Genomic DNA, 12,972 nt, shown 5'->3' with positions numbered 1-12,972 from the left:
ATTGGATTGGTATTTGTTGTTTTTGTGTGTTGGTACTGGCCTTATAGTTGTGAACCTGACTGCCATATCTGCCTTGGATACCTGTTCCTACAGTGAATTTGTGTTTAGTTGGTATCTGTGACTCCTACAGTGATTGTTGTCCCTGTCTTGCTCTACTTTCAGGACATTGTAGTGGTGTACTCTGGTGTACTCTGGTCCCTTCCTGACCTGTTGCCTGCCTTGATACATATCTCCAGCTACTGGCTGCTCCACGATTGACCTCCCTGCATTTTGCTCCCCTCTCTGTTAAATATTCCATGCATGTGCTGGGCGATGGGTTGCCAGTTGCACATGTATTGATAGTTCCATTCGTACTCATGAACAATAAAGACGTAGGCAGTAACTGTGCTCTATGGTGTTCATTTGGGAGGGACAAGTGCAAGCGGTGATGAGTGGGGTCATTGCAGCTGAGATCATCAGAGTGGTGAGGCCATCTGTGGGTAGTCCAGGTCCAGTATGCTGGCCATGGGAAAACGAAGATATGAGGGTGGACAGTTGACAGGGTGTCTCAGTCACATACAAGGGAGAATGTTCAGGAGAGGGTCACTTCCTGACAGTGGTCTCGGCATCATGTTCAGCTGGATGTCTAGTTGGTCGTCCTCGCTTGCGTGGGGGTTCCTCAGCTACAGGGGTAGGTGTGCTGGTGTTCTGTGGGTCCTGTGGCAGGGACTCTATACCACTGGGTGCCGCTGACATGGCGTGCTCTGATGGGATGTGGCAGGTGGAACGGGCCTGCTGGTGGGTGGTGGACTCATGCAGGATGGTGGTCAGGTCCTTGAGCACCCCTGCTATGGAGGCCATGGTGACATTGTGGGCCTGCCACTGTTGCATGGCCTCTTGATGGTATTCCCCCTCCAGGCTCTGGGTCTCCTGCACCATAGCGAGGATCTGGGCCACTGTGTCCTGGGTCTGGTGGTATACACCTAGGACTTGGTTGAGGGCCCCCTGGGCAGTCAGTTGGTGTGGCTGCCCCGAGCCTTGGACCACGGTTCCCCTTGCACTACGCCTGCCCACCTGTGCTTGTGTCCTGGCACAGGGTTCCCACTCCCACTAGCAGCAGAGCCTTCATTGTCTGGGGTGTGTGCCCTTGACCCTGGCCTCTGTACTATGGGGCACACCTCTGATTCTGAGGTCCCTGGGGCACATGTTTGGAGATGAGGGGCTGGCTGTTGTGTTGTTGCCACATGGGTGGGGGTATCCGGTGTGTCCAGGGTGGGTCTGCTTTGGCCCCAGATTGCCAAGGCAAGTCGACCCCATTCAGACATCCAGTGGGGCCTTCATCCTGGGGAGGGCTGTCTGAGCATGGCATCCTCTGCAGGGTAGCAGTGGATGGACACGGTAGATATTAGTTGTGTAACTGTAGTTGTTATGTCCCTGTTGTGATGCATACAGTGGCTCGACTTGCTTCCCAGTGATGGGAATGACAGTTACTGCACTTCAAATATTGATTTGCTGTAGAGGTTTGTCCCATGGTTTCCATGTGGCATGGGGTGTTGTGGATGGTGGTTGGCATTGCTGTCATTGCCATGTGTTGGGATGAAGTTGTGGCAGCCAGTAGGTGTGGTTGTGGTATGGTTGTCCATGCAGATATTCCTCTATGCAGTGGGTCGGTGGTGTGTTGCTGTGTGGGTTGTGCTGGATTGTGGGAGCTGTGGTTCTTCACATTGTGGTTGTCATCGGTGCATTATGTCAACACCAGAGCAGTACGCGCTCTATTGGCGACAGAAATGCAAAAACCCAGCACTCTCAAAACAACGTAATTTATGCATTGTGCTGATATGTTGTGGTTTAACCTTTTGCATTGCAGAGTTCAATCCTGAAAACGTATTTTTAATATGTTTACAAATACTGTTCCTTTGCAATGTATTGCTGCAGGTTTTCAGAGTGTGTTAGGGTGTGGCCCCTTTCCAGGGCCTTCCAGAGATTTTCCCTGCAACATGCCTGGGCATGGTTCTGGGCTGGGCCAAGACTCTATAAAAGAGAGTCAGCCCAACTCCCAGTGCTCACTATTCACAGGTCCCGGTGCAGAGCAGCAGCTTCTTCCTGAGCTCCTGTCCCTGCGGCCTATTTGGATCTTCCAGTCTTCTGCCCTCATCCTTCATTGGTGATCATTGTTCCAGGCGGTAAGACGGTGGTTGGACATTTCCCAACACCGTTATTGAGAATTTTCATATTCTTGTTTTTTAATCTTAAATGAATAACAGATTACTTGCGCGCTGCCATTTTTTGACATTTCTATGGTGGTTTGCAAATAGACAGGAAGCGCAATTTATTCCATAAAGGTTTGACTTCGTTATTCATCACGCGCTGCCATTTCTTGACATTTACGTGGTGGCTTAAGAATCGGCAAGACGCGCAATTCGTTTTATGGTATTTGGACATTGTTGTCCATTGCGCGCTGATATTTCTTGACATTTACATGATGTTTTAAGAGTTGGCAAGACGTGCAATTCGTTTCATGAGCATTTAACTTTGTTGTTCATTGCGCGCTAACATTTCTTGACATTTAAATGGTGGCTTAAGAATCGGCAAAAGTAGCGCGATTTGTTTCATTGTACTTTGATCTTGTTACTTATTGTGAGCTGTTAATCCTTGACATTTATATTGTGTTTTACGAATCAGCAAGACGCGCGATTCGATTAATGAGGATTTGACCTTGATATTCATTGCATGTTACCATTTCTTGGTATTTTACATGGTAACACTCGAATTGGCAAGACGCACGATTCTCTCCTCGAGTGTAATTCATGTTGTTTATTGTATGCCACTATTCTAAGATATTTATTATGTAATATTTGAGTTGACAAGTTATGTGATTTGTTTCCTGAATCCTTGTTGTGTTATTCATGGTGCACAATCCTTTTATGGTGTTTACTATATATATGTATATATATATATCTGCAATATTCGCAATTTGTGTTGAAACATTTTAAGAGTACACAGAAGGCCATAGTTTCTAGATGCAATTTTGTATGGTCCTAGTACACATTCTCAAAACAGGGTTTATATGACTGGTTTAAAATTTAGCCAGAATGTTTTTTCTGATTCTCATGTAAAGGAAAGTACTTGAATAAGAAAGTTTTCATTTAATTCATCTTGATTCCCCTACAGGTATCCGGCCATCTTGAAACTTAGTCATTTTAAACTTAACTCTTAGATTGTTCATTTTTTCAGAGTGACTAGGCTTAGAATCATAGTTTAGTATTGATTTCAGGAGATATGATTTTCATATTGTGTGTTCTAACCTTTTTGTTACTACAGGTCTCCTTCCCAGCCGTTCCCTTCCTAATCCCCTCTTCCCCTCTTGAACTTTCTCAGTCTCTGTGATTTATCTATCAGAGTCTTGGAGCTGTTCAGTGGTGGACTTGTTAGGAACGTGCACAGACCCCGAGGATCTGGTGACTCTGACACATTAGGAGTGAGTGAGTAGGGATGGTAGGAGTAGGGTGGTGTGGCATGCAGAGGAGGGGCTTGGGATGTTTGAGATGGGTGCAGTGGGGTGGGTTGTAGTAGGATGGAGGGTGGTGGGTGGTGAGAAGGCAAGCTGGGCAGGGTGGTTGGTACTTGGGGAGTATTGTTGACTTACCAGAGTCGAGCCCTTCGCTGATGCCAGTCCTGCCCTCGGGTTGCATGATGTCCAGGACCTTCTTCTCCCATGATGTCAACTGAAGGGGAGGAGTTGGGGGCACACCGCCTGTCTTGTTGATGGCTATTCTGATGCCTGGACGCCATGGAATGGACCTGCGCCCTGAGTTCGTTCCACCTCTTCCTGATGCCCTCCCTTGTGCGTGGGTAGGTTCAGACTCCGTTGACCCTGTCAACGATCCTCTGACGTAAGTCTGTTTTCCTACATATTGATGTTTGCTGTACCTGGACTCCCATGAGCTGTGACTCTACTCTGATGATCACATCCACCATGACCTGCAACTCATTGTTGGTGAGCTGTGGGTGTTTCTGGCGTGACATGTTGTGAGGTGTGTATGTTGTGTGCGTGCTGTGTGGTGATGTGGGGTGTTTGGCTGTGGGTGCTGGTGGGCTGTGGTGGTAATTTGTACAATGTGTGCTGTGTGATTGTTTTTGTTGTGTTTGGGGTGTGCTTCATGTCGAGTGTGTCTGTGGCTGCTTGTAGTTGTCGCTAGAGATTGTGGGTGTGTGTGTGGGGGTGTTATATGGTGGCGTGTGCAGGTGTGCGTGGCGCGTGTATGAGTTTCAGGTGTGGGATATTCGGACTGGCCAATGTGGTGTTGGCTACTTTCGGCGGTGCATTTTTGTACCGCCACGGTGCAAACCACCAATGGTTTATCGCCGTGCAGTACCACTGTGCTGGCGGTTACCTCTAAATATGACAGTTGGAATGGTGTCGGCGTGGTGAGGCCGGCGGTTGATCAGTCACTCTTTTGCCATGGGTTGGCCTGGCGGTCTTAGTTTTGTGTCTGTTTTTGAGCAGTTTGTGTTTTGTGACTCGTAATCCGGCGGTCACTATACCGCCACCACTGGCGGTATGGTGGTGCCATTTGGCATGGCGGTCTTTTCCGAAAACCACCACAGTCATAATGAGTGCCAAAGTCCAAAGGTAAAACTTTAACTGAGGCCCCCGCGCACTGTAGCCAAGCAGGGCTCATTGCGGTCGGCCTCAAATTTTGACTTTGTCCCGGTCGAGTGCTACCAAATGTCAGGATTGGCACTTGGAGTTGCTATGCACCAAAAACATAAAGGCCCTCATTTTGACATTGGCGGCAAATCCCACTTACTGCCACTCTGACTGCCGCCAACTTACTGCCGCGGCGGCGGATATTCATTGACTATATTATGACACACACACACCAATACGTCACTATTCAGCCACATACACAATTCCGCCACACCAAATGTCAGTGATAAACTGGGGGTATCCAAACCCACACCGTTACGCCAACAGAACAACGCCCATCACATTATGACCCACGAATCAACACGGCAGACATTCAATGGCGGTAAACCATTGGCGGTACATACCACCGCCCTAAAAATGGACACCCACAAACAAAACATCACCACATTGGACAATTCAAATAACACACACCTGACACCCATACACACACCACACCCATACCACTATAAAACACACACCCACATTACCTACAACCCTGTATGATTACAAACCTTTGGCACGAGACATACACCAAGACCGCAGACAATACCAGAGTCACACACTACCTACACCTATACACCACTCACGCACACCACATAACACACCCCAACACATTACCCTACACCCCCTCACCTACACACCTCACACAACACCCATGGCACCATAAAGACACCCCACATTCACAGAGGAGGAGCTAAGGGTCATGGTGGAGGAAATCCTCAGGGTAGAGCCACAGCTATTGGAGCACAGGTGCAGCAGATATCAATAGCTAGGAAGATGGAGCTATGGTTGGAGAATCGTGGACAGAGTCAATGCCGGGGGACAGCACCCAAGAACTTGGGATGACAGGAAGAGGTGGAATGACCTACAGGGGAAGGTACGTTCCATTGCAGCAAGACACCAGTTCGCTGTACAGAGGACTAGCAGTGGACCCCCACCTCCTCCCCTACAACTAATAGCACGGGAGGAGCAAGTCTTGGCAATCATTCATCCTGAGGGCCTGGCCGGAGTAGGAGGAGGACTGGACTCAGGTAATTCAACTCTTTTCTACTATCACCCCCCTACCTGCATGCCATCACATACCCCAACCCTGACCCTCACCCTCAATCCAATCACTCCACCACGTACCACACACTCCACCATCACATGTCACTCATCCCAATGCCAAGCCCTGCATGCCATACCAATGCATGGACACCACTCACAGCCCTGCATGGACACCTATCACTAAAGCATGCACACTAGAGAGAATCAGCTATCCCACCACATACCAACTTACACAAGTGAAAGCTGCCAGGGCAAATACAACCAAAGAGGACAAGCGACGGATGCACTATATGTCAGACACAGAAACAATAACACATCATTTACATCCCCAGAGGTACCTCAGCCAATGTCACCGGACAGGAGGTGCCAGCAGTATCCAGTCCCCCAACTGAAGAGGCCCAGAGTGATGATAGCAAAACTGGTTTTCAGGATCTGGATGACCAACCTGGCCCATCAGGGACCGCTGGACAGTTGGTTACCCATACCCAGTCACACACCACCACAGAGCCACCCCCATCAGGAAATACCACCACAGCACCCACCCAGCGTAGCCACACCTCTGTCCACAGGACATGCCAATCAGCTGTCTGTCCACCTCTACAAGGACCCCAGGCCACACCTCGCACACAAGACAATCTGGGACCTGGGTCAGTGGCAGTGGGCACATGGTTCAGGGGACAGAGGCACAGGCCAACAGGGAAACTGGGAGGACTGCTGTGTGCCAGAGGGAGGACATGCCGAAGGAAATGACTCTCCAGGAGGCACCTGCAGAGATCATGGGAGCATATCAACATTCCCAGGACACGATGGGCCAGATCCTGGACAATGTGCAGGAGAACATGCGGCTGCAAGAGGGACAGTAACATGGGATCATGGAGGACTTGCAGGCCATTTGCACCACCCTGGTCTCCGTAGCAGGGGTGCTGGCAGACATGGCCAATATTATGAGGGAGGCAGTCCCACAACAGTGGGTCCCTACCACTAGCCAGACATGTGAACTGCCTTCCACCTTCGCTGCCGCTAGTGGACAGGAGGCCTCGCCACAGGACCAACAGGCCACCAGCACCCCTCCCCCTGCAGAAGGTGAACCATCCTGCAAACATTCCCTGTGATCCTGACAGAAGCCAGACCACTTGCCAAGACCCCCGCCAGGAAATGAGACTCTCCTGATTGTCACCCTTGTGTCCCACCCTGTCACCCTGTCCACCTTGAACTGCTATTGCTCCCCTTCCTATGTCCCTGTGGACAATGTACCTGTGGTACAGACTGGAACAATACTCTGGACTTTCCTCCATCATCACCCCATCCCATTGCACTTGCCCCTCAATATTTTAGCACTTCAATAAACACCCTTTGAAAAAAAAGAAGTATGGAGTATGTCAAATTTTTCAAGTATGTATTCATTTAACCAGGTACAAACATTGCAATTCAACTGTACAGAAAATTAGCATAGGTTAATGACCTGTAGCTGGCTGCCGTGGTCGCACCAGGAGCATATGTGAGGCACCAACATCTGTAAAATGATTTTCCAAAAGGTACAGTAAGTGGGCATAGAAGTGTGAAATAACAGCATGCCAGTGCCACAGAAATTCCAAATTATTTCAGTGAAATGTGAAGTAACTCTGTCTTACCTGTGTGTCATTGGAAGTATTGTCTGATGACTGATGTTCTGTTGTCCTCATCCTCATCCTCTGCCTCCTCATCCTCACTGTCCACAGGGCCCACTGCTGCCACACGGGCATCTCCAGCATCCTCCTCCTGCAGAAAAGGCACATGGCGTCTCAGGTCAATGTTGTACAACATGCAGCATGCCACTATTATCTGGCAGACCTTCTTTGGTGAGTTGCACAGGGATCCACCTGTTAGATGGAGGAATCTGCACCTGGCCTTCAGGAGGCCAAAGGTCCATTCTATAATCCTTCTGGTTCGCCCATGTGCCTCATTATAATGTTCTTCTGCCCTTGTCCTGGCATTCCTCACAGGCGTCAGCAGCCATGAGAGGCTGGGGTAACCATTCATCTGCAATATTGAGGGACAACATTTAGCCACACACTATCCCATATGGCCCACACCATACAACAACATATACTGGGTGGGGACCAGGGCTCACCTATTAGCCAGACCATGTGCCTCTGTAGATGGCCCATCACATTTGGGATGCTGCTATTCCTCAGGACAAAGGCATGATGCACCGACCCAGGATACTTAGCATTGATGTGGGAGATGTACTGGTCTGCCAAGCACACCATCTGTACAGTCATAGAGTGGGAACTCTTACAATTTCTGAACATCTGTTCATTTTGACGGGGAACAAATGCAATACGTATTCCATCAAATCTTCAACCTGGGGAAATACAATGTAGCTGCACATGTGTTGAATCAGGGCAGACAACACTCTGGTCAGCACAATTGAGAACATTGGCTGTGACATTCCTGCTGCCAAGCGCACTGTCACTTGGAAAGAACCAGTTGCCAGGAAACAGAGCACAGATAGAACTTGCACAAGAGGGGGGATCCCAGTGGGGTGACGGATACAAGATATCAGGTCAGGCTCCAATTGGGCACACAGTTCTGTGAATGTGGCCCTGTCAAGTCTATAAGTGAGGATGATGTGCCTGTCCTCCATTGTTGCCAAGTCCACCAGGGGTCTGTACACAGGGGTATGTCTCCATCTCCTATTCATCCACAGCGGTAGCAATCTATGGGGCAAAAGAGTGAGGAGGCAGTCACATTCTGAACAATGGGGCTACAACAGAACTTTGCATGCTGTTAACTTGTAATGGGACAGTGTGAATTGTCCAGTATGTCCAAATTTAACCAGTGATGCAGCAATTATCCAGGGCCTGCCCCCCCACCTTGAAATGGCATCTGCCTGTCCTGTGTGGAGGGACAGGTGGAAGTGAGGTAATTCCACTGAAATTGTGCGCCATTGCGGAAGGCGGTCGGGAACCGCTGTGCAACTCCTAATTGGTTATAATTGGGCCCTATGGGTTACAGTGGCCAATGGTGATCTACGCCGGCGGTGACGGTATGCACCGTCACGGACATGACCTCCATCTTCTATCTGATTCCTCACTTGCTATCTGATCTTTAACAGGAGAGGACCTACACTGGATCTGCTGCTGTGACCTGTGTCTGGAACCTACCATGGTCTGTGTGACTGGGGAAAGGGCCCAAGCCTTCACTTCGGTGGAGTTGGAGAGAATGGTGGATGGGGTCCTACCCCAGTACAGACAGCTGTATGGGCATCCAGACCAACAGGTGAGTACACTGTGGGCACGATGCATGTGGCATGAATGCATGGAGTGGCGGGTGAAGGCCTTGTGTAAGGAGGTGGGTGGATGTCCTCTGGGCGGTGTATTTGTTGTGTGCTGGGCCATGTGTGTGCAAATAATGATGTGAAGGGGTATGGTGGGCCATAAGTGTAACAGGCAGGACTGTTTGACTAATACTATTTTCCTGTGTGTATTTACTCTGCAGGTCAGAGCCCATCAAAAGAAGGATATATGGTGTGCCATCGCCAAGGGCATGCGGACCCTTGGGGTCTACGGCAGGCAGAGCACCCACTGTCGGAAATGGTGTGAGGACCTGAGACGCTGGGCATTGAAGACGGCAGAGGCCCAGCTGGGGATGGCCTCCCAACAAGGAAGGAGTACCAGTCGAACCCTGACCCCCCTGACTGGCGGTGGCCTATCCTGATCTGGATGGGGGTGAGTACAGTGCCCGTCATTACTACTTACGCCTGGTGGGGTGGTATCCGGGTGGTGGATGTGTGTCATTGGGTCCACCTAGGCCAGGCCTGACATTGTAGCATAGGTCCCCTAGTGTCTAAGGTTATAGGCATCCACTACTGGTCAGGGCTGCGTAGGTCCCAGGTGTGCTGGATTTGCCGGTGTGTGCCCCTCCCCATGCCTTGGTGGCTAGCAATATCACTGGTAGTGCAATGCATAGTGCGTAGGCCTGTTCCCTGTGTGTGACAGTGCTGTGTACGCCAACGGTAGTGCTGGTGCAGCCCCTGACCGAGTGTATCCTTTGTCTCTCCCCCCTTATTGCTTTGTCACCCTGTCCTTATGTGCATTAGCATAATCTGGCAGAGGAGCAGAGGCACTGGCGAGGGAGGGAACTGCATCCCACAGAACCCAGGAGGCAGAGTCCACTGATGCTTAGGGCACCAGAGGGACGGAGGGTGAGGGGAGCACCACTGCGGAAACTGGAGGGGACAGTTCTGGCACAGATACCTCCTCCGATGGAAGCCTCTCTGATGGTGGCGGACACCTCTGTGACCACCCCAGCTACAGGTACAGCCACCACCCCCGTACCAGCACCACCCTCCCTACAGCCCCTCATCGAGTTGCCCGTCCCCGCTCACCCAGGAGGGTGGACATCTCCTTCACCCCAGGCACCTCAGGTCCTGCCCCAGTGAGCCCTGCTGCCCTGAGTGGAGAGGCTATTGACCTCCTGAGATCCATCTCTTTAGGGCAGTCAACCATTGTGAATGCCATCCAGGGGCTGGCAGCCCAGATGTAACAGACTAATGATTTCCTGGAGGGCATTCCCACTGGATTGGTGGCCCAACAGAGATCGATCCAGGCTCTGGCCTCCTCTCTGATGGCAGCCATTGTCCCTGTTTCCACCCTCCCCCTCCCACTTCCTCTTCCGAATCCCATTCCGCTCAGACCCAACCTATCCCAAGCACTCATGCAGATGAGCAAGCACACAAGACAACACACAGGAGTGGTACAGGCAAACACAAGCACCACACTTCATCCCACAGGCACTCACACAAACACCAGTCAGATGCAGACTTATCAACATCCACAATTTCCACTGTGTCCCCTTCCTCCTCCTCCACCTCCCTCCCAGTTCCATCTACACTCACACCTGCATGCACTACATCATCATCCACTACCAGCATCACCACCACACCAAGCAGAACACACATCTCACTGGCAGACACCTCCACAACAGCCATGCACACGTCCCCTGTGTCATCTCCCATTGTGTCTGTCCCCCCCCAGGTACACAAACGCAAGCACTCAGACACCCAACAGCCATCCACCTCACAACAGCATCCAGCCCATGCACCTGTACCCAAAATCAGCAGACACCTCCTACAACCACTCCCTTTTCCTCCACTCCCAAACCTTCTCCGTCTTCCCACCCCAATGTCCCTAAAAAAGGTTTCCTATCCACCATTGACCTCTTCCCAACCCCACCCCCACCATCATGCACCTCTGGCCAGGGTGGGACGAACCCAGCCAAGCACCTTAGCCACCCAGTCCACAGGCCCAGTAGTCACCACATCCAATTGTGGTGGAAAAGGATCCAGGGCACATGTCCTGAGGGTGAAGGAGCCTGCACAGGGAGAGGAGCCTCAAGGGAGAGGAGGCTGTTGGAAGGAGCAAGGAGTCTGCCCAAGCTGCTGCCATGAAGACAAAGGAGCCTGCCTCAGCTGCTACCAGGAATACTAAGGAGCCTGCCACAGTTGCTGCCAGGAAGACTAAGGAGCCTGGCCCAGCTGCTGTGAAGACCAAGGAGCCAGCACCAGCAGGCAGGAAGAGCAAGAGGCGTGGGGCAAGAACTGTGACAGAGCCACCACCACCAACCATGGTTGTGCAGCCATCCACGATTGCAAGGGAGGGGCAGGAGCCTCAACCCCCAGCAGCACCACCACCACCACCAGTGAGCAGCCGCCTGAAGTTGCAGGGGATGGGCAGGAGCACCCCCCAGCAGCAGCACCACCAGTGAGCAGCCATCTAAGGTTGCCGGGGTTGCAGGGGATTGGCAGGAGCACTCCCGCCCCCCCAGCAGCAGCACCACCACCACCAGTGAGCAGCTGTCCGAGGTTGCAGGGAATGGGCAGGAGCCTCCCCCCAGCAGCAGCAGCAGCACCACCACCACCACCAATGAGCAGCTGTCCGAGGTTGCAGGGGATGGGCAGGAGTCTCCCCCCTCACAGCAGCAGCACCACCACCACCAGTGAGCAGCCGTCCGAGGTTGCAGGGGATGGGCAGAATCGCCCCTGCCAGGAGCAGCAACACCACCTCCAGTGAGCAGCTGTCACCGCTGGCAGACAGTATGTAATCCTGCGTCCATGGGCTGCTGTGCTGCCTGCCCCCTGCAAATCCAGTGGGTATGACAACCACCTGAGAGACTGTGACCTTGCACTCCCCAGGATCAAGAGCACAGGGCACGGTACCCCCTCCAAAACCAGTGGGTAAGACACCCACCTACCCCAGACTCCCAAGGATCAAGAGCACAGGGCATGATGCCCCCTCCAGAACCAGTGGGTAAGACATCCACTCGAGAGACTGTGGCCTATCACTCCCCAGAACCAAGCACAGGGCATGTTGCCCCCTACAGAACCAGTGTGGAAGACACCCACTTGAGAGACTGTGGCCTTGCACTCCCCAGACCAAGCACTGGGCATGTTGCCCCTCCAGAGCAAGTGGGCAAGTCACCCACTTGAGAGACTGTGGCCTTGCACTCCCCAGGACCAAGCACAAGCACAGGGCATGTTGCCCCCTCCAGAACCAGTGTACTTGTTCCATCTGCCGGCTGAGGTGCCCCCCCTGTCCCCCATCCCCCTGAGGTGCCTACCTATTTCCCAGCTGATGCCCCTGCAGTGTTCTCTCTGTGTTGAGGCAGGTGCCATGGGCTGCCTTGGAATTTGGCCTATGGCTATGTGGACAACATACATTGTGGACTGGGCTGTTTCTCTTTTTATGTACATATGTATATATCTATTATCTTGCCTCACTTATTTATCTTGATGTGTTGCTCTCATCGCATTCACTTTTTCAAAATCATTTTGTCCTTGCATTAGTCATCCAAGGTACAGGGTAAATATGTTTTAGTACTGCAGCTGATTGTGTGTATGGTGTTGGGGGGGGGGGGGGGGTGTTGTGCGTGTGTGTCACTCTCTTTTTCCTCCCCTCTTCCTTGTGTGCTAGGCAGCTGTACTCACCGTTGTCGTCTTTGCCGTCGTTGGTGTTCATGGTGGAAGACATGCAGCTCGGGCTCCATGGCGGTGTGGTTGTTCCCTGTGTCTCCAATGGTGAGTCCTTTCCCTTCTGAGGTCTGTTTCTGCCAGGCTTTTGATGTCGTTGGTACAGCCCCGGAAAAGGTGGCGGTTTCCTGGGCCGTAATATGGTGGGCAGAACATTGACTTCCGCTTTGCTGTAGGCGGCTACCGCCGTGGTGCCTGTTGTTTCGGCCCTGGCAGTTGGTGTGGTACATTGGTTGTCTATCGGAAA

The sequence above is a fragment of the Pleurodeles waltl genome, chromosome 10 (assembly GCF_031143425.1).
Source record: "Pleurodeles waltl isolate 20211129_DDA chromosome 10, aPleWal1.hap1.20221129, whole genome shotgun sequence".
Classification (NCBI taxonomy): Eukaryota; Metazoa; Chordata; class Amphibia; order Caudata; family Salamandridae; genus Pleurodeles; species Pleurodeles waltl.
This window is presented reverse-complemented; position numbering follows the sequence as displayed.